The 24,206-nt window shown below is 37.0% G+C and overlaps 1 long non-coding RNA gene across 1 annotated transcript; it reads left to right on the top strand.

Annotated features, from left to right (window-relative positions):
- The first annotated feature begins 7,666 nt into the window (after window positions 1-7,666).
- LOC116726223 (uncharacterized) lies at window positions 7,667-22,905 on the top strand. The gene is made up of 2 exons (XR_004340562.1): window positions 7,667-7,779; window positions 22,439-22,905. It is a non-coding gene; the product is annotated as an uncharacterized LOC116726223 (long non-coding RNA).
- Window positions 22,906-24,206: the final 1,301 nt, after the last annotated feature.

Raw genomic sequence — 24,206 nt, 5'->3', positions numbered from 1 at the left:
AGCCTCAGCTGAGCACGACTGATAGTATCCACCGGAGTGTACGTGCATGTGCAGTTGGATGAGTATGGGTTGTACGTGCAAGAGGAGGCTTGGTTGTGTGCATTGAAGTGTGTATGTGTGTATTCACAGTTGCTCACACTTTTGCACATTTGTGGAAATGGACAAATATGACAACAAAGCCAAAAATGCCGGTCCCCAAAGTAATAAAAGTTGTGCAGTTTAGTGGTAAGTGTTAACAGAAGTGCTTAGAGAAATGTTTTCTTTTGAGGAAGGCTTTTGCATTCTGGAATCGACAAAAAAATGCAAAACAGACAAAGACTTAAAAACACTGCTTCTTTGCAAAAAATGTCTAGAAATGTAGAAACTAATTAATGTCGCAATTTCCCCAAGACATAGACATAAGCGTGATGCATTTAGAGACATTACATTTATACACATATGTGTGTAAAACCTCGGATAGGCATGGAAACACAGAGCTTTTAAGATCAGTACATTACACTAAAAACATCTGACAAGGAATAAACATGACTTCCAAAAAGCTTCTCATGGAATTTTGACAGCCTTTGTGTTTTTCCTCTTGCTTGTTTTACAAGGTGAGATTAATTTTGTTGCTAACTGCAAATCAATCTGTTCTCATCCACCTGCTCCAGTTCATGACTAATTGATCATGAGTGCAACCTCCTTCTTTGTCAATTTGTGGAAAATGAACTCTTTTTGTTCAACAGCACTGACCTTATCATTTTTACTTGTCATATTTGGAACACTCATTTTTTTGATTATGGTTAGAGTCACATCCCCTAATTAGGTGGGGATAGCAAACTGAATTAATTCAAGGTTTGTTTTAATTTTGTTGACATTTGTGCATGGTAAAGTAGTCTGGGTGATGAAACATAAAAAAGAAGGATCATTTTTAAAATATAAAAACGTAAATTTATTGAAATATGGTAATATTATGACATTTCACACGAAGAGGATTGGGAGTGATCTTCTGCGCAGCATGATATTAAAAAGAAAATATGCAATAACCATAAGCCATCTATTGAATGTGATGTGGGTATCATTTTAACCACAGTTAATCATTACCATGTTGATTTTAGGAAGGGAGTCTAATAATTAATTGGGTAGCTAGAACTGAAATTGCTGCCAGAGGAATAAAAAGCAACAGCAAACCTCCTGAGTCGTCAATGAAATTTACCTGGAAATGTTTAAATTCTTATAAATCAATGGACAACAGATAATCAGTTACATTTTTGTTGTAAACAGGACTGAAGCTTTGGATTAGAGTGAATGAATAAGATCACTTCAGCTTGTTTTTCATCTTGCAAAGACAAAAGGGGGGAAGAGTAGGGCTTTGATTAAAAGAGCTTTGTTCTCTTTATGGTGGGAAGCAGTGAAAGTTATGGGAAAAGTGGTTTAAATTTCAGAAGCACTGACAATGCCAAGAATTATGACATACAAAGATAAGCCTTGGGAGTCTTATTGCATCATTACTGTCTTATTATCCACTTGGTTTATATCCCGATGGCAATTGCATTCATTACATTATTGGCAGCTATTCTGTGGTGTCCATTGGGTCTAGAGATCTAAGATGTCTAATTGTTATAGCCTGATTGTGATTTTATTATGAGACATATGCTGTCATCCCATAATTCATGATGTCTCAGCCAAAGGTGACACCTGCCATGGGATATGTAGCATATCGTCTTTGAAATGGACCAAACAGAACTGAACCCAATAAAGTATATTTGCCTGATAAATGACTAAGTTTGCATAATGACAATTACAACAATTTCAAGCTTCAAGCATTTGCTTTAAGAAATGTGCTTTAAGGCATTTCTTAAAGAAAATGCCTTTTTTGATTGTCCCTTATAGCTTTGGTTTTCCAGTTGTGTTCCTAGTTATTGTTTAGCTAGGCTTGGTTGTCAAATAACGTTTTGTTTTCACAATGTCATTCCAACATTTTTGAAAACAATGCCACAGACAACACAAAAAGAGGAGTTGCTAATCAGAATGAAGTAAAGAAAAACAGATTGTCAGCATAAAACCCAAACTAGCACCACCATTCACTCTTTTAAAGGTTGTACCTCTGGAAAAAAATACACTTGTTGTGCAAATAGCATACTAAATTTATGTAGCATGTCTTGTTACACAATCAACTGCATTCTGTCGTCTGTGCAGACAGCCAGGCTACTTGACCAGCAGATATTAGTTTGCTTTAGCCCCATGACTGCTGGAGATATACCCCAGTGATCCCTTCATGGATAAGTGGGTATGTCCCATGGATGGATGGATGAACTAGAGTAACATAAACATAGGCTATAAAAAGCAAAACAGTAAAAAATTTTAATGCCCTGTCCAGTAAGAATGGCTTCAAAGGTACAAAGAGAAAGGGAATTGAAGAAGCTTTAAATATGGCATCATTGTTGATGTCAAGTGGGCTAGTCCGAGTACTTTAGAAACGGCTGATCTACTGGTAAATTCAGTTCAGCCATCTACAGGGAATGGTCAGAAATAAACCCAAATATTCTACACTGGGCCTATAACTATCAACAGAGCATTGCTCAAATCTCAAAGCCTACCCAAGTATTGCTGCTGAATATCACCATGCCTTTATCACTAGAGTTTTAAAGTTATGACAGTTGTAATCTAGGCAGCTTTGAACACAAAAGAGGGTCTAATACAATACTGAGGAGGTCTATCTGGTCATAAAAAATCATTGGTTCTTCGTTTGGGAAACTTGGAGACTACTTGAAGAACAGAGAGCAAGTATTGTACGTTGCTATGAGTGGAGCTTCTGGAGTTTAAGTCAGCACATGTTTTGACAGAGGGAGCAAGAGAAAAATATACATAAAGACAAATATCCAGAGATCCAGGTCAGCTGTGTGGCCTCAGCTGGAGTGGAAGGCTACACCTGTCAGTGCTCGGGGGCCTCTCCCTCTCTTTTTCTGTCCAGCTGGACATGCAGAGCCTCTCAACTCCTCCAACCCCCCTCCACCTCCCAGATTCAGGCCAGTTCAGCTCAACCATGCGTGGCCATCTCTGGGAATTTATTCCGGATGCTTTCAGTTCCTTACATCCACTCCTCTCTCATGCAGAGTTCTTTCCCAGTCACTCCCTCCCTCTATCCAGTGCTTTCCTTTTATCTGTCCCATAGCCAGTCTCTATTTTATCACATACAGGTCAATCTCTTACACTTTTCTATCATTCTCATACATTCTCAGTGATAAAGTAAAAGAGCAAGATTTGGGGGGAAAAAATCCAAAACAAAAGTGACTATTATCTCTCCCCTTGGGTCTGATTCAAATAAAACACATGCTTTCTGAATTTACTTTTAGTACATGGCAATGAATTCCAAAAGATTTAAACTAATAGAGTAGTGCTATATCCAACACGCCACAGGCAAAGTCATCCTTTCTTCTTGCACTTACTACACTAGAGAAGACGATGGCACAGATACTCAAAGTTCCCCTTTCATTGTTGAATTTCAGCAGGAACCACTAAGGAGCAGAACACATTCCACCCAGTTTTGTCTCCCGCTGTGCATCCAATGCTTCCTCCCAGCACAGTCAGCAGAGACAGCAGCTGGAAACACTAAAATCTTACTACAAGCATCTTTTTTTCATATTGTGTCTGTAGCCTGTCTTTTCCCAAAGTGTGCCAGCACGGTAAAAGTACAATACCATTTTTTTTGCAGCGTTGACTACAGTTTAGTGTACTAGATGAGCACAAGCAGAAAGACAAACATTTTATATATGCATTTATTTATGTTTCAATTTTTCAAATCAAAACAGTGAGCATAAATCTGAATAGCTAAGGAAAATCTTTCAATGCAAGAACAGGAATAATCAATCCCAGTTTTTATGTATATATATAGGATTGGTAAAATGCATGGCTAAACTCTCAGTGAACAGCGGAGTTTCCTCAAGAGTCAGTGTCAAATAATCAGGGGTCTGTATTCTCAAACATTCTCAGTCCTCTACAAAACACCTATCCTAGCCTAAAAGTTTCTGCTACTAAGTACTAGCTCCGAGTGATTCAGTCAGCTGTTGAGAGCATCACTGAATTAGGAATCAACAAAAAATCCTATCTTAGAGAGGAGCTGTGGTTGACCAAATGTGCCAAGAGTGATGCTGTCATCTAGGTACTGTGATTGGTTCTTCTTCTACATCTTGTTTAATAGCAGCTGCCAAACAACAAACTGGTGAGGAGTGTGGACCAAATGTCACAAAAACACGACAAAAGAAATTCGTCATATCCTATCATGCAAACTAGAATATAACCTGCTAGCTAGGAAGGAAGCAGGAAGAAACAAACGAACGAACAAATGAAAAAGAACCCAATAAGTGAATAATACAAACGAGGAAAAAAAGGGATGAGGAGAGAAAGAAAATACATCTAAAAATGTAAATATTTTCTATACTCATCCAGATCTGGTCACTGAAACTCAATTCCAGACTTTTAAGAGTGCATTGAAAATCTGTATTTCCATTTGTTGCATATAAAACATAAATGTTCCTTGATTTTACAGTTATGTGCTACTTTGTATTGGTCTGTCAAATAAAATATCAGTAAAACACATTGAAGTTTGTGGGTGTAGTATGACAAAATATGGAAAGGTTCAAGCTGAATGATTGCTTTACCATGGCACTGTAAGCCTCAGAATATAAAACTATTAAAAAAAGTCAGATTCATTATTAGATATTTTACATCCCATGTGACCATATCATCTGTGGGTGTGTTTTAATCTTATGGCTGTTGTGAACAAATGTACACACTAAAACTGATACTTTCCCTCAGTTCAGAATTCAATGAAGAGAAGCTCTGTAAGCCGCACTGACGATCCTCTGCCAAATCACGATGGTTATATCTGTGACGAATGGAAAAGACAGCTTTCATTCTGCCCCAATTTTGTCTCTCTGTAAAAGAACGCCAGCTGAATTTATGCCTCAGTTAAGCATTTAATGTTGTGAAAGCCACAGAAAACAGGGACGCAGTAGGTTTCTCTAGGTTTGCCTTTTCCTACTGCTGCTTTGCAAAACAATCAAGTTTTCAGACTAATTTTGGGCAGTCTATGTTTTATGTTTTTTAAAGGAGGGAGAAAAAGAAGCATCAAACATACATACAACACCCATTGCAACTTAGATTACAGCAGCTGAATTGAATTTTATTTGGTTTACCCAAATCTAGAAAATTCCTTAAAATAAGAAGGCATAAAAGAAAATAATACACCAATACCAACATTTACTGTTCCCTCTCTCTTTTATCTGTGTTTCCCTTTTTACACATAGCTCCATTTGCAATTTCCCCCACCTAATGGAGGGAGTCTAAGATGATATGGTATCCATAGATAACGGTAATGGATTTGGTCAGGAAGGAAAGCAGTCAAATCTCCATTTGTGACATGCTAAAGTCTAAAACTCTGGACATAACTGTGTGCTTTATAGCTTGGTCTGTGTTTGAATCGATTCGCACATAAGTGGTTTGCCGATGACATGAACTGGCATTAAAAATAAAACACCACCCAGCTGCTGTCAGTCTGGTGTAAACTAAAACATTGATGTATTTTTCTTCTCTCTCTTTCTCTCTGCCGGATACATGTACCTCCAGTGGCTCAGGCCTGGGACAAGCTGGTAAAAATCAGATATTTAACCTCGCTCAATCTCCATTTTGTCCCGCAGCAAGATGAAGCTGAGAGTTGAATAAGAGCGGGCTTTTTCTCCCACTGCACTCACACCACATCCTACCCCATGCCAGCTCCTGAATTATTCAACTGTTTGTACCTGTGAGGCATGCAGACTCTGTTAAGGGCTGCCCCAGTATGATCTATAATTAAATATAATGTAACATGAAAGTGCATAAGTCATGAGTTTAGGGTTTGGACAACACAGTAAGACTTCCTCCAAGTTATCCGTTTTGTGTAATTTCATCTGCTGTTTTTATTTATTTTTTAATATTGTTTTTGCAGTCTGCAAACAGTAATGACTACGCTCTCTTTTGCCTGGCCTCACTCTGATCCTGAGTGTTTGCCAATAGCAATTGACATCGGGAGGGCAATAGGATCATGTCATGTTTGATTATACTGCTACTGTCTGACACAGTGCACAGCTTTACACCCAATAGGGCCGCCGTTTTTAACAGTATGTTTGTTTTGATTCCCTTTGCAGCTCAATCACAGACCCTTTCATAGCATGCACTCAAACAGTCCTGCTGTGCAATTAGAAATTTGAGCATAGCAAAACCATTTATAGGCTCTCAAAATTGGCCATTTGGGATACATAGACCTCAGCAAGCATCTATTGTTCTCAGCAAGTATCCAATTTTCCCTTAATGTCGACATAATTTTTAGTTGCCTACAACGGTGCGCAAATTGAAATATCACTCAAGAGGAACAACACATTTGAAATTTTGTTTTGAATATTTTGTTTCTAGAAAGCACAATATCTGAATTAAACAATCACAGACAATAAAGATGTGAAATTCTTAGCTACCGCTGAAGATCTGAAGTAAACACACATATACACACGCAATGCAAAAGGATCTCCGCATCTGTCCAAATGTGAGCGGCAATATCTTCACCTTGCAGGCAGCTATGGGGAGGAAAGGCTTAGCGGCTTGCTCACTTTCTTCCTTCACTGGCTGTGAAGTGGAGTCTGAGGTGTCAGGAGTTTTTTTTTCTTTTCCCCTCCCTTCCTATTTCTCTACCCTTTCTCTCTTTTTTCACAGCAAGTATGTCTGTATAGTGGCTGAGTTTGAGCTTTACAGGGAACGCTGCAAGAGCTTGATAAGAAGCTAAAAGCTAGATATATACATCCCAGAGTGAGCTGCAGAAACACAGCCAGTGAGACAGTAAACAGATCACACAGAGAATGTTTCTTGAATTTGCACGTGGCAAATGATATGGAGGTGCTAGCGGGAGGTAAACATAAAAAGTTCTTTGCACCTAAAATGTATTGTGAAGGGACAGCTAGAAATAACATTTGCCTCCCATGCTTCCATGCAGGCATATTGAATTGACCCTTTCATTATTTTCCTCTAAAAGAGACTAAATTAATATTCAACAACAGTTAATATAAATACCAAGTGTTTATTCCCTTTAGCCTCTATTATGGGAGCTTTTTTTTTAAAAATGCATCTCACACATTCAAGCTTTTAGCTCATCTCCTTTTATAAAGACCAAGCAATTACTCTGATTTGCTGACACACTGAATGCCAACACAACAATGCCTCTTCTTTCTCCTCAGGACTCCCCCAACAACATTACCAACACCATGAAAACGCACGCATGCACACACCCACACACACATTGATTTCACTACCACTCTCCCCACCCAAAATCCCTTTCACTCCGCCCTGTTCCCCTCCTAAAATACAAGTTGCAGCTGGTTGCTATGACTACAACAAGAGTTCATAAATCCAACCACAGAGGGACTCTTCATTCCTTAAAAATTATCGGCAGGATTTTTTTTTTTTTTGAGAGGGAGGGCAGAAAGTGGAGGGGGTTGGGGGTTTGGGGCTGCGGCAAACAGGGAGAAGGATTTGGATAAAGAAGGTTGAGGGGATAGTGCACATGGAGGAAGCCCATCCTTTCCCTCCACCACGTGTCCTGCTGAAGCAGATGGTGCCGTGTGGCTCTGCCATGCCACTGTGGTCGCCTTGTGAGCGCTGCTGCCATAAGGAGGTGGGTTAGTGGGAGATTTGGGGTGACAGTGTTTGGCAGGGGCTACAAAGTGAAGATGTAGGGAGGGGAGAAAGCGCTTGGTGCCTTGGGCTGACACCAAGGTAAGCTGCTGTTATGTTTCTGTCTCTCTGATTTAGTGCCCAAGTGGTGAAAGAAAAGAGAAAGCCAAGGGTAGCTTTAGGTTTAGGGTTTAAGCATGTCAGGGCACATCATGGTACATTTTAGTTTGTTATGTAAATGCCTTCACTAGTCCTGCCATTCACAGAGCAAAGTCATTTTGTTACATTTTAAAGAAAGCAAAACAAACAGGGCATAGAAAATAATACAGTTTGAATGACAGTACACATAAAGTCCAAAACAAACAAACATGTGAAAAAGTAAAGAAAACAAAACACTTACTTTATGTTTTTTAATCTGTATGTGAATTTTTTTTTTAATTCTTGTTTTATGTTTTTTAACCCTTATGCTACAACATCCTGCACACTTTTACCATTCTTGATCACAATACGTTAAAAAAAATAGTAAAATCAGTCCCCACACATTGAAGAAATGCAGTAGTTATATCACTATATTTTGAGATTATAGTATACTTTCCATACCATCCTCCTCAATGTGTGTGGTGGAAATGTGAACTTGTGCCTGCGTCCAGCCATGTTTGCTAGTTCTTGGTCTTTTTTTTGTTTGTTCTGAATTCATTTTTTAAAATTATTATTATTAAATTATATCTCCAAGTGTATAAATGTAGGTGAGAAAAAAATTCTCTTGTATCCATTTTTGTTTCAATTAATGAACATCAACACACTCAGCATATCTCACTTCACTTTATCATTTTGAATGAAGTTTAACGGAAATGGGTTATATGTCATATTTGTGTATATTTATAATTAAAATGTAATAGATTTTTTCACCAGAGCATGAATATACTTAAATTAAATATGGCTTTCATGAATAAAACACTTAAATTAGGGTACTGCAAAAACATTTTAAGGATTTTTAAACATCTTTAAAAAAGTGCTGGAAAATTGTAAATTTTCTTCCACTTCTCTTGTTGCTGTAGTAAAAACATCCTGCCTTGGATTTTCCCTTTTTTTCTTTTCATTTAGTGCACCTTAGCAAAAAATCAAAAAAACCAAACAAAAACATACATTTCTACTAAAGATCATTATAATCAAAGACAGTGGTTTTAAAAGCTTACTCTTTAAATGTTGTGTAAAAAAGACAGCTACCTCTCTGCCATACACATTCCAACAAATAATCTGCTGGAAATCCACAGGCAAAATAACAAGAATGATTATACTTCTAAAAATAGATTTTAAAGATTACTTCAAAAACGATCCCCAATCAATCTGGAACAGCTTTTTACAGACAAAGAACCCCAAAGGGATCAATGATTCTAATACTGGACGTCAGTGTGGTTACATATAACAAAATAATTTCCGTTAAGAGTACAAAACTGTAAACACGATGCAACAGAAGGTTAAATTGTTAAATGGCTACTTGGTTGTCTCACTTCAGGCACCGGACAAAAGACAGAAGAATGAAAAAAGCTTTTTACGCCGTATTGGTTACGCCGTGTCAGAAGAGCAGGTTTGTGTAAGTCTTGAAGTATGTCTTGAATCCTAATGCAACACTATGACCCCAAACACTCAGCTGGAAATAGCTCAAAGCATGGTTGAAAATAAATGAAATAGCCTGTCATGAACTTCAAAGTAGTGATCCTAACATCCAGGAATGGTGGGTATTTTACTTTCAGGTTGACTAGAAATATTGTGTAAAAGCATGATCACAGTGAGATGGAGTGGAAGAGTTTGAGGAGGGGCACATCGAGGTGACATGGTGTTCTGTATTGGATGAGAGGTGGTTGAAGAAGGTCATCTGCCTGAATAGTCCTGCACACATCCCGACATGCTCTGTCTGCGTCTGTCACATGCAAATAGTTATGCGTACATTAGCCTTCTGCTTGGATGAAGTCCATCTGCAGTCTATGTCTTGACCACAAATGATATAAAAGTGTAATCACTAGAAAAAACATGAAACACACAACTGCTCCCTTTAATCCACTGCACTCCACATCCACACGCACGCATACAGACGTCCCACAATGCTCATTACACTGTATGCACCGATGCACTCTAACACACAGTAATACACAGACACATCAACCTTCTCAGTCCGTAGCATGGAAGAATGAAGCCAGTGTGTGTGAGGCTGCTATACCAGACAAGGGCAGGGCACAGCATTTTTCAGGGGCATGTGTGTGTATGTAACAGTGTGTGTCGGGGGCGCAGCAGGCTTTGGAAATGTGGGTTGGTTTTGGGAGAGGCCTTAGCCAATACATTTGAAATGCATTTAAGTAGATAGATAGAGACACAAATAGAATCAGAGACGTTCTGGGAGTCGCAACGTGACAAACTGGGAGATTTGTGGGTGCATTTGAAGTACAAAGCCTTTGAAGGATGTGAAAGTTGATCTTTACAGGCTAGTTCGGGAACAAATGATTAAAATCATGGACGTTTCTGAGCTAAATTTAGAAGCTTCTCTAAAAACAGAACACAAAGGACCTGAACAAAAAAAAAGAAATGCAGCATACAAAATCAGAAATCTGTCACGGTCTGCACTCCCCTCTATTAGCTGCATTTTTACTAAACTAGTAAGCATAAGCAGTTATACTAGTTACATGAAAAAATGCAAAGAATACATTAAAATAGGATATGTGGGCTCAAATAAATTAATTTTAGAAAACCAAACTACTGTCACATGGAATGTATGAGCGATTATATATTCTATGATGTGGCAAATAGTGCCTGAGTGTATAAGGAACTCTGGTGCTTTCAGTCACATTTAGAAGTAGCTCTTTAATCGGTCAAAGATCTATTGCAACACTTTAAGTGACTTAATGTGTGGTATATGTTAATATTTTGCTCAAGTACACTTCAGCATAATACTCTGCTGTACTTCTCTCAGAAGTGAGACAAGCTGTTTCAGTAACACCGTCTTCTCAACAAGCTCACCTTAATCCTACTGCCCACAGCCTCTTTCGGATATTTTTTCCCCTTATTAAGTATAGTGTCATGTTTTGCTAATTTTTGTTTTCATTGAACATATTGATAGTTTCATATAACATAAAAATGGATGATGAACATTTGCTCCATTTTTTTTTTACAATAGAAGGTAACTTATAGTTATGAACAACCAGAGGAAGAGTGTACTACTGTTGGTGGATGAAACATCTGAGGTTATACCTTACAGTAAAAAAAGAAATGCAATCATTTCTGCAAAATCCCCACCCCCGTATACCTACAAATAGTCTTACTGAACTTGCTTAGAGAAGGGTTATAATACCGTGGAAAACTTCAAAGTCCAAAACACCCATATAGTTGGTTCCAGTTCAAGAAATAAAACCACCAAAACTACAGGTGTTCTCCACTCAGCAGCAGAGTTGTGCAACACGTGTAAGACTTTTCTGAGTATTTCTTTCACTTAAGCGGACATTGTCACATTTATGCCTACTTTTCTTAACTACTGTGATATTTTGAATGAAATCAAGTGCATGAAGTTAGTCTTCATGTCTTGTGAGAATAGGAAAGGAATACCAGTTGAAGTAATATAAATTTACATGCATCACAATGAGAATCAAAAAGCTTCATGTATTGGTTCTCATTTTCATAACATTTTGACACAGTGTTTTGAAATTATTGATCCTAAAATGTGAAAATTTGTTGTCATTTAAAAAAATAATAATTACACCATGCTGAGTTTTATATTGGGTTATAAAAAATGTTTTTTTTATTATTATTATTTTACATAAGTGCTGTAGACGGATTCAATTTATAGCTTACATGAGTGTTTTGTGAATTATGTTTTTTTTGTAAGACACGATGTCAGATGAACTGAAGCAGTGGCTTCCAGTCAACAACTCCTCTGTCATTAGGCCGCATTGTTTCACTCATTGCCCTTTTATTCCTTTCACTCATCATTTTCTTTTCAGAGCAGCAGATGCGAATGAGTCTGCGTATGTGCAAGCAATTTTTGCGGTTCCATATGTGAATGCGTGTGCATAAGTGTGTGTTTCTGAAAGAGTGTGAGGGAAGTTAGCCAAGGAGTCTTTTCTTTTGAAACCCAGAGGGCCTGTGACCGACTCCAGTGCCCAACATGGTCGCCGTAAATCAGAGGGAGAAAGAGCTAAGTTAATTGCACAGGCGTTTATGAAGGAGAGAGCCTTGATTTACTCCAAAAGCTTTACATCTCCCCTGCGGATGTGGAGTGATGAAAGGAGTGGAGTCAGAGAGAAGGGGAAGGGGGAGTATGGGAGAGGGGACAGGGATAGAACATATGGGGTGTGAACAAAGTTCACTCACAGCACATTAGATTAGATGATTGGTAAACTAGATTATGAGAAGATATGCATCTCTTGCCTTGGGAATTATTACTGAAAAGTTAGGACGAAGGAACTTTCTCTTTATAGAGGCAAAACTTAACATTTCAGAAACTTTCCTTTCTCATGCTTTCAAGGGACTCCTTAAAACTAGACTGAAAGAAGTTGAAAGTGTTTTACTTAGCTGTAAGAAAATGTTGTGGAATATACTGGCTTAGTCCTGTACTCTATTGTTTATCCATATACATATTTCCCTTCCTTGTATTTATTTTACGGAACACATACACTTAGCTACATTTCATATTGAATGTATTTTAAATTGAATCTTTAACAATAGTGGCATTTTTAGTTTAGGTGATCAGGACTCCCTGAAGGAGGAGAAGGTAAATTTGTTTGGGGCCCACTAAATAAATGTGAAAATGTAGTGCGTGGCATTTAAAGGCTCTTCAATATGTGTACTTTTTTGTCACATGAAAATCAGAAATTTTAATGCATTACTGTGCATTGTACGAATATTCACCCTTTAATACCCCAGAATGTAACTCATTTGTAAATAAACACTACTTTGTGGAGGCAATTTAACTTCAATATAAATGAAATTAAATTTCAATGGAGAATATTTATTCAAACACCAACATTTTTTTTACAATTTTGGAAACCATGTATCATTTTCTTTCCACTTTCTACTAAAAAGCTTTGAACTGAGAGGTATTTCATGGAATAAGTTCAGCAGATGCGTAGTTCTGCTGCCACTAGTCTGGTGGAGCTGTGCAGGGAAGGAATGGGAGCTCTGTGAGGCGGAAGCTCAGCTGAAACTACAGCTACAAGGAGGAGCTTCGAGGATATATGCACCACTTTGTGGGAACAAGCATGTAGGCACCTCCAAATGGCCGCCAGAGGAGATTCAAGCTTTCCTCAATAACAGAATCAGAGCAACACTCTAGGTATTTTTCTTTTGATGAGGGAAAAACACTATAACATTATATAAAGCTAAAAAAAAAAGATGTTCTGCATAACTGACCCTCGTTTATGTTTTTCCATCCATACATCCATTTTCTGTTCACCCTTGTCCCTAATGGGGTCGGGAGGGGTGCTGGTGCCCATCTCCAGCTACGTTCCAGGCGAGAGGCAGGGCAGCGTTTTTAATTATATAATATCTTTAAACTGAAATGTAAACGAGAGGATTGCCACATTGACATATATGAATGTATAAATGCTCTCATTCGATGGGAGATGGCTCTTCTGATTCAACACAAAGCATTTGCTCTTGAAGATGCTTCAGGGTGTATCATTTTGATTCCTTGTGCAATGTGGTCTTTCTGAATATCACGTCATTTACAACTAAAATGTATACTGAAACAAAAAAAAAGCATGCTTGCTTTTTTTTTTTAACTGAAATACCAATAATCAAGAAACTACAATATGCCATTGCCTCACTCACCAGCTTCAAATACAAAAAAATCATAAATTATAAAAAGGGGGTAGACATATCACCAGAAGTTATTTTAAGTGTCTAAAGGTTGGGAGTGAATGCATGTCTACATGGCTGAGTCTTCCATCTGCCCTTTCATACATTCATAAAGCCTTTGTGTATATATTCAGTTGCACACATTACACACCCATCGTTGCTAATTAGTAGTGATCAACTTTGGATAAGGACACGTTGCGATCCTGCCCTCAACAAAAAAGCCACAGTGAAGAGGTTTGATGGGTTCCCATGCTCACGGAACATCTGTCTTTTCCACAATAAGACAGATTTTATGCAGCACTCAACTCCACTTCTCCCCTTTCCTCCAAATTTAGCAACGCAAGCTAGTATCTAGCTCTCTGGCTTCTTTCCTGTGTGATGATGCTATCAGGGTTTCAGATGCTTTTTCAGCAGCTGCACGCTGCATGCAGTTCTTGCGCGCGCGCACACACACAGCAAAGAAGGAGGTGGAAGCGGTAAAAAACCGTTGAGGCCGTGGTTTTGAGGGTAGGTCTATGTGGTTGATGATGGGAAACATTCGTTACAGTAGTATAGAAGACCTGAAGCCACGACACAGGCTTCAGGTCTTCTATTTTGTATCTCAAAATGCATTACAGTTACAATGACAGACGAAGAAGGATCAGTAAAAATGTAAAAAGACAAAGCTGCAAGTTCACCACATATTTCATTTTGTGGTTTTGCATCAGAAACAAATCACCATATTCTTTCCCTTCAAATGTTATCATCTAAGTAATTCAAATAATTGAAAAAACAATGATGTGATAAATAGAAGTTTTCTAAAATCATCATTTGACTTTGTTCAGGTTGACAAACAACCATTATAAGCAAAGTGCTGAAAAATGTAATTGGAAAGTGCACAAAGGATAAAGAAAAAAAAGAGGAAGGTTAAATTGGTAAATAACAATTTTAATTTAAAGGAGCGTTGTTACTTACTGGAGTTTTTTTCTCAGAGGTTTACTGTTGAGACCTTTGGCTTGCTGATCATCAGAGGGAATCGAGCAGATGGGTGCTGACAAAAACAGAAAACAAGGAAGTAATGGCTGAAGCATTATCTTCAGGAGGCCAATAGTTACTGTCAAGACAGCGTATTTCAGTTGTTGGCAGGTCACTAGAGAATATACTGTATCTGTGAGATGATAAAGGAAAGGTGTCAAAGAAAAGATCAAGAACTAACTTGGGGTAGACACAAAAGTTCTATAGCACAGTGGGACAATAATAATTCTTTCAAAATACTAGAAGAACTGGAAAACTGTAAGGGTTAATACAGCAACAAAAGATGTACAGTCTAGTGTGGAGACAGAAGCAATGGAGTTTGGCTGCATTCTGGACAAGAATCAGCAGGTTAAGCACAATGAAGTATCAGTGGGAGTAAGAAATAAGACAGACAGAAACAACAAAAAACTAAATAATCATGCCAGTATTATGGTGTTGCTATTATTTATTTTACCAATAAATAATAGCCACTTAAATCAACCTTCTTATTTCCTTAACATAGCTATGGTTGTACGATGGAAGGCTACATAAAAGACAAAACAAAGAGAGGTACACAATTTAACGTCTGCCAATTTGAATGCAGATATTTGACCTATTTTGCTGTAACATTTTTCTTTCGTTTCTTTGTCCTCCCACGTACAATAACTATTTTCATAGCCTAATCATCCCTGTAGTACAGCATTGTAATTTACCTCTTAGACAATATTTTAATCTAGCATTTTACTCTTATCTATCAATTTAGCATTTTCTATCTTATAACATTTCAATGTTTCTAGTTGTGTTTTGAATAAATTTGGCTTTCTACTTACCATAATCAGATGACTTCCTGAACTACCTTTTTAAACTGAAATGCAGTATATAGTTGTTTTCAAAGTTCTTGTCCTTGAGTTATTTTGGACATATAAGTCACCCTAAAGGCTTGACATGCCTTTCTGTGTCCATGTACATGAGCTACTTGGTCCTTGAAATAAAAAAAAGTTATCCTTTTTTTTTTTTACATAATTTGTAGCTAAACCAACAACCTCTGAGATCTACACTTTCCACTACACTACTTTAGGTTTACTACACATTAACAGCCTGTAAGGGGTAGTTAATGGCATATTTCACCGTGCTGTATTTCTGTAAAACAAGCTTCAGAGTTGTTGTTTTTTTTCCTTCTCCTGCTCATGGTCTGACCCTTCAATTTGGTGCTACCCTCTGACTAGGAGTCTCATCCTCACTCCTGCCATGTACAAACACAGTCACAAAAATCTAGGCAGAACATGGATCTCTGCCCTAATGGGAGGTACATTTCATCATTACACATGACATACTGCTTAGGCTTTGTGGTCAAGCACTCTTGGAGATTCAAATTAGCCCTGATTGGTTTTGGGCAAAATGCTTGGATAAGAACCACAGGAATTGATCATACAACCTTTAGTACATAAAAAAGCAAATAGACCAATACACATACCACTTTCTGAAACATTATTGCTTATGTATAAACAAGATGCAGAGGCAATGCCCTCCAATATCAAACTCATATGTGGATGACTGAGATATAGTGAATAGGTTCACAAATAAAAAAATAAATATATTTGTTTTCATTTCATAATGGATGTGTCCTTTAATCTTAGGAAAATGAAAAAAAAAATTTTTTTTGACACCACGCATTTTGAAGACTGTGATTTCGAATTTGTGATTCTAAAGAAGAAACATTGTTGCATATACTATTATCTTGAGGTGAACTAGTTTGAATCAAATATGCTGATCAGCTAAAGGAAAGTACATGTTTTTGCAATGTTTGGTTTGTACAAAACGGTCACCATTTTCTCCAAACAATGCTTCTTGGCAAGAATAAAACTCTAGAAAATGTTTTATGCTGAGTTCTGACCTCAATAGAGGAATCTGCAATCATTCCACCGCTACTAAGAGCTAAGTGTTTTCAGGTGCTACAATCCCTTTAGTTTTACTCCAGAGGGGTTTAAAAGACATGAATATGGATATGACGATGAACTCGATGATGACGGTAGTTTGGTCTCTCTTCAGATAAGCGCTAATCGCATTTGGAGACTGTAACTACAAAGCTAGGTATAAATTTGGCCAGCAGCATTATCTGCATGGGGGATGCGGTATGAGTGAAGGTACTTTTTGCGTATATGTGTGTAAGTGTGCATGTTGAGGTAAATGAATTATTTACCCTAAAAGAGAGCATATCTTCATGGCAGTGGGTGGGGTGCAGGATGTTATCAGGGAACAGATAATCCCAAACTAGGGATTGATCTTTTGACTTCTTCCTCATCATTTCTTTCCTCCTACCCCCTCCTCCTTCTTTTCACCCTCATCCTTGCGCTCATCTTCCAATCATCTGTCTTTTTCTTCTTTTTCAGTCTTTTTTTCAACCGCTACTGCTCTGTGCAAACGGAGTAGCTGAATGAGGGGTTATAATTAGCCCAGATAGTCTTATTCATATTCAAATTATATATCTAATCTCACCAAGGATTTCTAACAAGAAATAAGGATTGGATTGCTCATTTCCATCAGAAGATTTGATAGGTCACATTCCCAAGAACAGAGTAAACCAAATCTCTTTCAGTATGTTAAATTCAGCACTGTCTTCTGACAACCCGGGCCATTTGCATAAACACCACCCCATGCATGGCACCTAAAGCATCTGTACCCAAACTTTTCAATTTCATGCAAGCAAAATAACAGACAGACTTGTAATCTGGACTATCATTATATTTTAAAATTATATTTATTTGACTTTTTGAAATCATCTAAAAGCCAAACCAAAGCAAAGAATGATGGTCTTGGTAAACATAGCATTCAATTATTTATATACTGTATATATATATATATATATATCAGGCCCCCTCAGTCAAGATTTACAGCTACAAGTCCTTTTGGATATGTCTCAAAATAGCTTTGCACATCCACAGATTGACATATTTGCAAATGTTTCTTGGAGCTATTTAGCAAAACAGTTCAAGCTCAGTCAGATTGGACGGGGAGCATATGCAAAAAGTAACTCTACAGTCTCACCAAAAATCCTCAATTGGATCTAAATCTGTAAGGTCAAGGGGTGATTCTAACACATGGAGGCATGAATCTAAAACATCCCACTGGAAGCCTGGCTGTTATGTAGTGCATTGCTTTACTGGAAGGTGAATTTCTGTCTCTGTCTCTTTAGATGGTTATAACAGTTTGTCTTCCAGTATTGTTCTACATTCACTTCCATCCACCTTACCATCAAGCTAGACGCGGGGACCCTGCTGAAGAAGAATCTCTCCTTATCCTGAAATCAGTCTGTCAGGAATGGAAATGAGCAATATCAATACTTTTGAAGGGAAATGTCCGATGTTGAAGAAGAAAAAAAATTAACCATTATTTCTCTTAAATTAAAGGAATGTCCATCAGGTAGGAATAACTTTTAAAGTATGAGTAAGACTAGATAATAGGCTCTAGCCCATTATCAAAACAGCTCAAATGCAACTAAATAAATATTTGCTTTGAATGCTTTTAGTCAAAACTGATTAAACCTCTACTGATGCTATATACAAAAAACTACCAATATGTTTATGTTTACTTTAAACAATTAATCAGTTATACTAATACATGTGTTTTTTAGTAATTCAGAAAAGGCCCAACTCTTCTCTAAGGCAGGAGCTATGTCACAAGAAAGCAGTGAAGCTTGCTTGACGTGTATATATAAAAAGAGAAAAAAAAGCCCTTCTACACTCACCTCAGGGCGCGTGGTGCATCCGTGCCCTACATGCTCATCCAAGCAGAAGCTAATGTAGCTTCTCCCTCTCTGGCTCATAGTTTGTCATTTATCTCACCTAAATGATGTGCTGCAAAAAATTCTGTTTTGAGACTGAGAAGAACAGATTATGCATGTAAGTATTTGTCTTTTTACATGTGAAATTGACATTCACTGCCTTGCATTTAAGGTCCTAGCCATTTGCAAGCAAGAAAACAGCTTTAACTGTTTTGCAGAGCAAATGTATTTATACTTTCCCATAATCCAACACATTACATTTCATATTTTGTGTAATTTAGTGTGATTTTATGAGACTAACTCAATTAAGTGCTGTGAATGGAATCAATACGTATTCAGTGAACACAAGATGTTATCTCTTTCTTGAAGAGCTAAGTCTGCCAGTTGCTGTTGCTATTTTGAGATTTAAAACTTTACTTTGAAATAGTTTTGAATTTTTTTTAATTATATGCGGGGATTTCTGCTTCAAGTACACCATACAGTGTATACTGTAAATACACTACATATAAAATAAAGATTTTGACTTGAGGGGTGGGGGTTAGCTTTCAGAGGGTTTTTTTTGTTTTCACAAAAAAAGAAAAAAAAATACCAAACAGCAAACAACAAGACTTGATTGTTAGACTTGAGTGACAAACACTAGTCAGAAAAGTAGTAATAATTGACCTACAAAAAAAAAAAAACATTTTTTTTTTTATAAACACAGAGGACTATGTGTCCAAAGAAAAAGAAAACAGAACAAATAATTAACATCAAATCTCCCCTCCCCTTGCAATCAGACAGTGGTATGATCCACTTTAGTGGCTTTGGTATTTAGAGAAATCTGATACAACTAGCATTTTTTCCTTGATGTGGTACTCCATCTGAAGCTCTGAAGTAGCTGGTAACATTTAGCCACTTGTCTGATTTATGGCAGCAGGAACAGCTGTCAAACCGACCAATAACATTTTTTATACAACAGTACATCTAACAAGCTAACAAACTTTTTCACCAGAAAACTGGAGATGCTCTAGTTGATTGACCAGAAGCTGAAATTGGCCAGTTTTTTTTCTTAGATTCAAAAATCATAAATGATAACCTATTTATTAAATCCATCCAAACCAAGAACCTCCAACATTTTCAGTTAACAACTCAACATGGTGAACTATTTGCCTATGTGTTCTTTCAGAATTGTGTGTTGGCGTGTGTGTGTGTGTGTGTGTGTCACAAACACGCTAAGGAGTATACCGTAACTCAATTTTCAATTTATACCACCATGTTCATCTTAGAGCTTCCACTAGCCTAGTTTAGAAGTATCACAAATGACCTAGTATTTCTTGGCTTTATCAGATATAAAGAATCTGTGTTGAGGTGAAGGCACCATGTTTCCCTGACTGGAATTAAATGGACAATGTGATCATGGGCTTGAATACATTGATCAAACTATAGACTCCCAGGCATAGTTTTGTATTTATTTGTTTGCATTAAGGTCCTTCTGTTTCAAAAGCAACAATGAAATGCCCTAACTGACAGAAGCCACTCTGTACCATCTCTGATGCCAGTTTAAATCTGCCTAGTGATTGACAGCAATGACATTTCATGGTTGGAAGACATTTCTTTTCAAATGCTCTATCTCAAGATTGACCTGTCATTGTGTCCTTACCCTGTAAAGTGTTTGAGCATGGTTCTTGATCTTTCATGTGGGTTCTTGATGTTAGACATTTGTTACTTATTCCAATTTTCTCAGTGTCCATCTCTGGAAATAGGTGGGTGTGACAGCTGTGCACATTGTTTACAGTGTCCTCAGGGCAGGACTCTGCACATTCCATTGGCCAATATGTTCATATTAGTGTACTGACTAGAATTGAAAAGCATTGCAAATATGTCTATATAGAGTGTATAGACAGTGAAACTATAAAGCTAATAGCTGAAGAAAGGCAAATTACAAACTAAGTATAACTTTCTTTGTAGAACTTAGATGGGTATTCACACCTGCCATAACGTACTTTGCTCTGAACTATGTGGGCTCCAGACAGTTTGATTTGATACACATTATTTTTCTAAATAACGTAAGTAGGATTTCTACACCATATGAAAACATTTGTGTGACAATAATTCATGTTGGGTAACATAAATGATATGATTCATAATTAGGACGACCTACCTGAAACAGATACAGAATGTCCTTGATTCCATTAGTCATTTTCTTTTACATTTGTTTGTGCTGTTTTTTAGTGCATGCAATATGAGTAATTGATGTTGACATTTTCATGTGGCCTCATTACTTTATGGTTGATTAATTCAGACACTTCATGCATTCGGAAACACAACTGCAAGACTTGGACAGAAGTCAAGGGTAGAATCCTTAATCCGTTAGAGTGGGCTACAAAAGACAAATTATATACACATCTATCTTAGTATAAAATTATCTTGTGATGGAGCAAGATTCTCTAAGGAGTTGATCAGGATTAATTGTAATCACAGTGTGTATCAGTTTTGAATTGTTTTATTCCAACCAGTATGAAATACTGGTAGTTTAAAACAAAAACAAACTGTTTTCAAATGGTGATTTAATATTTTCAGAGAAAAAAAAAAATCCAACTCAACCTGGTCTGATATGAAGAAGTAATCGCCTCCTGGTAACATGATAGTCTGGGCCTACTTTGCTGTTTTTGAATTTCGATGACTTGCTATTATTGATGAAACCAATAATTCTGCTCTCCATCATAAAATCTTAAGGGAATCGTCTGGCCATCAGTTTTTGACCTGAAGATCAAGAGAATCTGTTTTTGCAGCAGGGCAATGGTCCAAAGTATGGGAGGACAGAAAATGCTTTATGTGCCCAAGTTAAAGTTTGGACTTAATTCTGATTAGGATGCCGTTTCATAGCCCTTCACGCTTGCTTACTAAAATAATTACGCAAAGAATAGTGGGCCAAAATTGCTTGACATAGGTGAAACGCTTCAATGCCAGTTGTCAAGGTCAAGGGTTGTCAGATTTAAGGAACAATCAATTTGTTAGATTTTTTTTTACGTAGGGTCAGATTGTTTTTGGTCTTTAGAAATACTTCTTGTTGATCTTAAAAATATATTATTAAAACAGTTATTTGTTTTTTGTTTTTGGCCAAGTTTTCTTTGAGTGATTCAACACATGTTTATATGAAACATTTAGGCATATAAAAAGGCAAAAATAACTGAAATCTTGTGGCATTGTAACTAGATTGTATTTGTGCCATTTCTCAATGCTGGGTTTTATTCAGTCAGCCATCTGTAATTCATATTTGAGGCTTCCTGATTAAAAAAGTTTGGATTCACTTGGCTTGTCAAATCTCCTGAACATGAATCACAGGATAATTGGACACTGCCAATTATTTTGATGCACCGTATGTTATGAGGAAGAGGCTGATTGCTCTCCTGTCCCTCCTGTGAAAAAGCATAAATCAATACCCACACTTCTCTGGTCATTAATGTGTTCTTGAATGGAAACAAAAGTCCAAAAACCTACAGAGAAAATTACTTATATGAATCACCGGAAGAACATTTTAGGGTTCAGTTTGATTTTTTATTAGAAAGGAATATTTTAGAGCACAAAACGGCAGTTGTTGTCAACATCGAGTGCAACAGAAACAAAATAAACATGTATTTTATATGATAGTTTACAAGTACATTGCAAATACTTCACCAGGAAGGGTGGCAAATATACATTTAGTTATGGATGATGGTGTCAAACCATCAGTCAGTATTAGAGGTTAAATCTCAAACACCAAAACTAAGGAAGCAGCTTTATCACCATAAACTCTGTTTGGTAAATATCTAGCCAAAACATTTGAATTCAAATGTTTATAAATGTTGTGTGTCTTTAGTGATGTGTCTCTTGTTGAATTTTGCAAGTTAAGAATATTAATTCAAATTGAATTATGGCTCTTTTCAAAATTCAGTTCACAAAGATTGAAATACATTCCTTAATTATGTGTGCTTGAACACAAACATATAGAGTATGTATATGTCTTTTTTTTCTGTTTTCTTTTTTTTTTTTTTTTTTTACAAAAGTGCTGTTCAGTGAATTTTAGTTTAGTTGGATGTTTTATCTCTTTTTTTCTTTCCTTTATCGCACATCTGAGCTGTGTCTGGGTCCTGCAGTAGAATTAATGGAGTGTGTCTTTTTCAGGCTTTGGGAGGCGACTCCCTGCTGGTACTGCAGTGAGAGAGGAGCAGGGGAGCAACCAGACGAGCAAAGACAGCCGCCACCTCACACTGGGTGATGACTGAACTAACTCCATCTTGCACACTAATAATACGGCATCAGTGGCTCTTGGTGCTGAGCTTGCAGACCAGTGGCATCACTAACTCTATTTTGTGCTCAGAATCATACATTCCTTATCAAAAGTATAAAAGTGTCATATTTCTTCACTCTTTTCCGGGCTTTATTCAGACTGCACTCCAGATCTTTTCCATAAAAAACTTTTTAGGAGCAGTTTGACAGAGACAGAGCTGTGTTTGAGGTATTGGTTTGTTGGTTTGATGTACATTATCTGTTATTCGTATGGACCACAAAGAAAGTGGATGTGATCTTTTCCTTCAAAACTGCCTTGTGAATACAATTCTAAAATAAACTATAAAAACTATCACACCATACCACTTACTGACTTGACAATTGTTATCCACTTTGCCTTGTATTACACTGTTATAGACTCTGTATTAGGTATTTTAAGTTATTAAAATCTCAGTGAGATGCCTGAAAAGCAAATCAAAGAAGCAAAAAAAAAAAAAAAACATGTAAGAAACTAAAAACTATGTTCTCTAATGGTGCATGTCTAACTTCAGTCAGGAGAGCAAGAAAATTGCAAACAATAGAAAATCTGAAACCTGTTACAGCGAAGTTGCTAAGCTTTATCCTTTTGACATTTTAATCTCCGGTCTGTCACTAAATGTTCTAAATTCGGAAAGTCTCCATTCTCTAGGAAATATAAATGTAGACAGATGTTTACAGTTAGCAATGCTAACCACGCTAATTGCCATCACAAGAAGTTGTGGCACAGCTTAAAATGTTAATTTCCTGGGCAACTTATCTTTGTTTAGAAATGAAACACATGCACACATGCAAAATGTTGCCTCTGCTTCCAAAATACACAATTAATTAGTGCCTAGGAAAAATTACTTGCTGTTCTTTTATATTCCAGTGTTACATTTATTCAAAAAAAATCATCATCGGCTAAAATAACTTTCGGCAGGTCAAAGCTTTACAGAAAAGAAATCTTCCACAAAACTATAAGTGGTGCACAGGAACTTTTCATAACACAATACAAATATTATAGGGTACTCTTTAATTTGTGATGCATAACTTGTTTGCTTGGTTCAAAGTATGTCAGATGACTAGAGTAACATAACTATCGTAATAATTTTGTTTCATTTTTCTTGACTACAACTGGATCAATGTTGATTCTTTAAACACTATGACTGACTATAGTCAATAGCAAGAAACTAGAAAGATGTCTTAGCAGCAGGAGAGGCCGTGTTACAACTTTATTGAAACATCAAATGAAATTCTTAACATTCTGAGGGAGCCTTTGGCCACAGAAAATGTATGGAATATTTTTATAGGCCTGCTTTACATTTACAAGCTGTGTATCTGTGCGTGCATGGGTGTGCGTGTGCCCAGTTTTTCCATATGTTTAATTAAGGTCACAGCAGTTCCTCTTCAAAGATTTCCCATAGAGTTAACAGTTTTAAGTATTAGGAGTGAGTAGATAAAAAAAGTTGCCAACACATATAATCTCAATCAAAGCAGCCAGATAAGCTTGAACTTGATCCCTCAGAGGGGCTCACTGAATGTATTAGAAAGAAGTGCATTCCATGAAAACTCTCAATCTCAATTCCTAACTAGTTTACCCAGCGTCCACCTAAAAGAGACAAAAAAACTGAGAACAAGACCCATT

The sequence above is a fragment of the Xiphophorus hellerii genome, chromosome 9 (genome assembly GCF_003331165.1).
Source record: "Xiphophorus hellerii strain 12219 chromosome 9, Xiphophorus_hellerii-4.1, whole genome shotgun sequence".
In the NCBI taxonomy this organism is placed as follows: Eukaryota; Metazoa; Chordata; class Actinopteri; order Cyprinodontiformes; family Poeciliidae; genus Xiphophorus; species Xiphophorus hellerii.
Note: the sequence above shows the minus strand (reverse complement) of the source record. Positions and strands in the feature narration are given on the sequence as shown.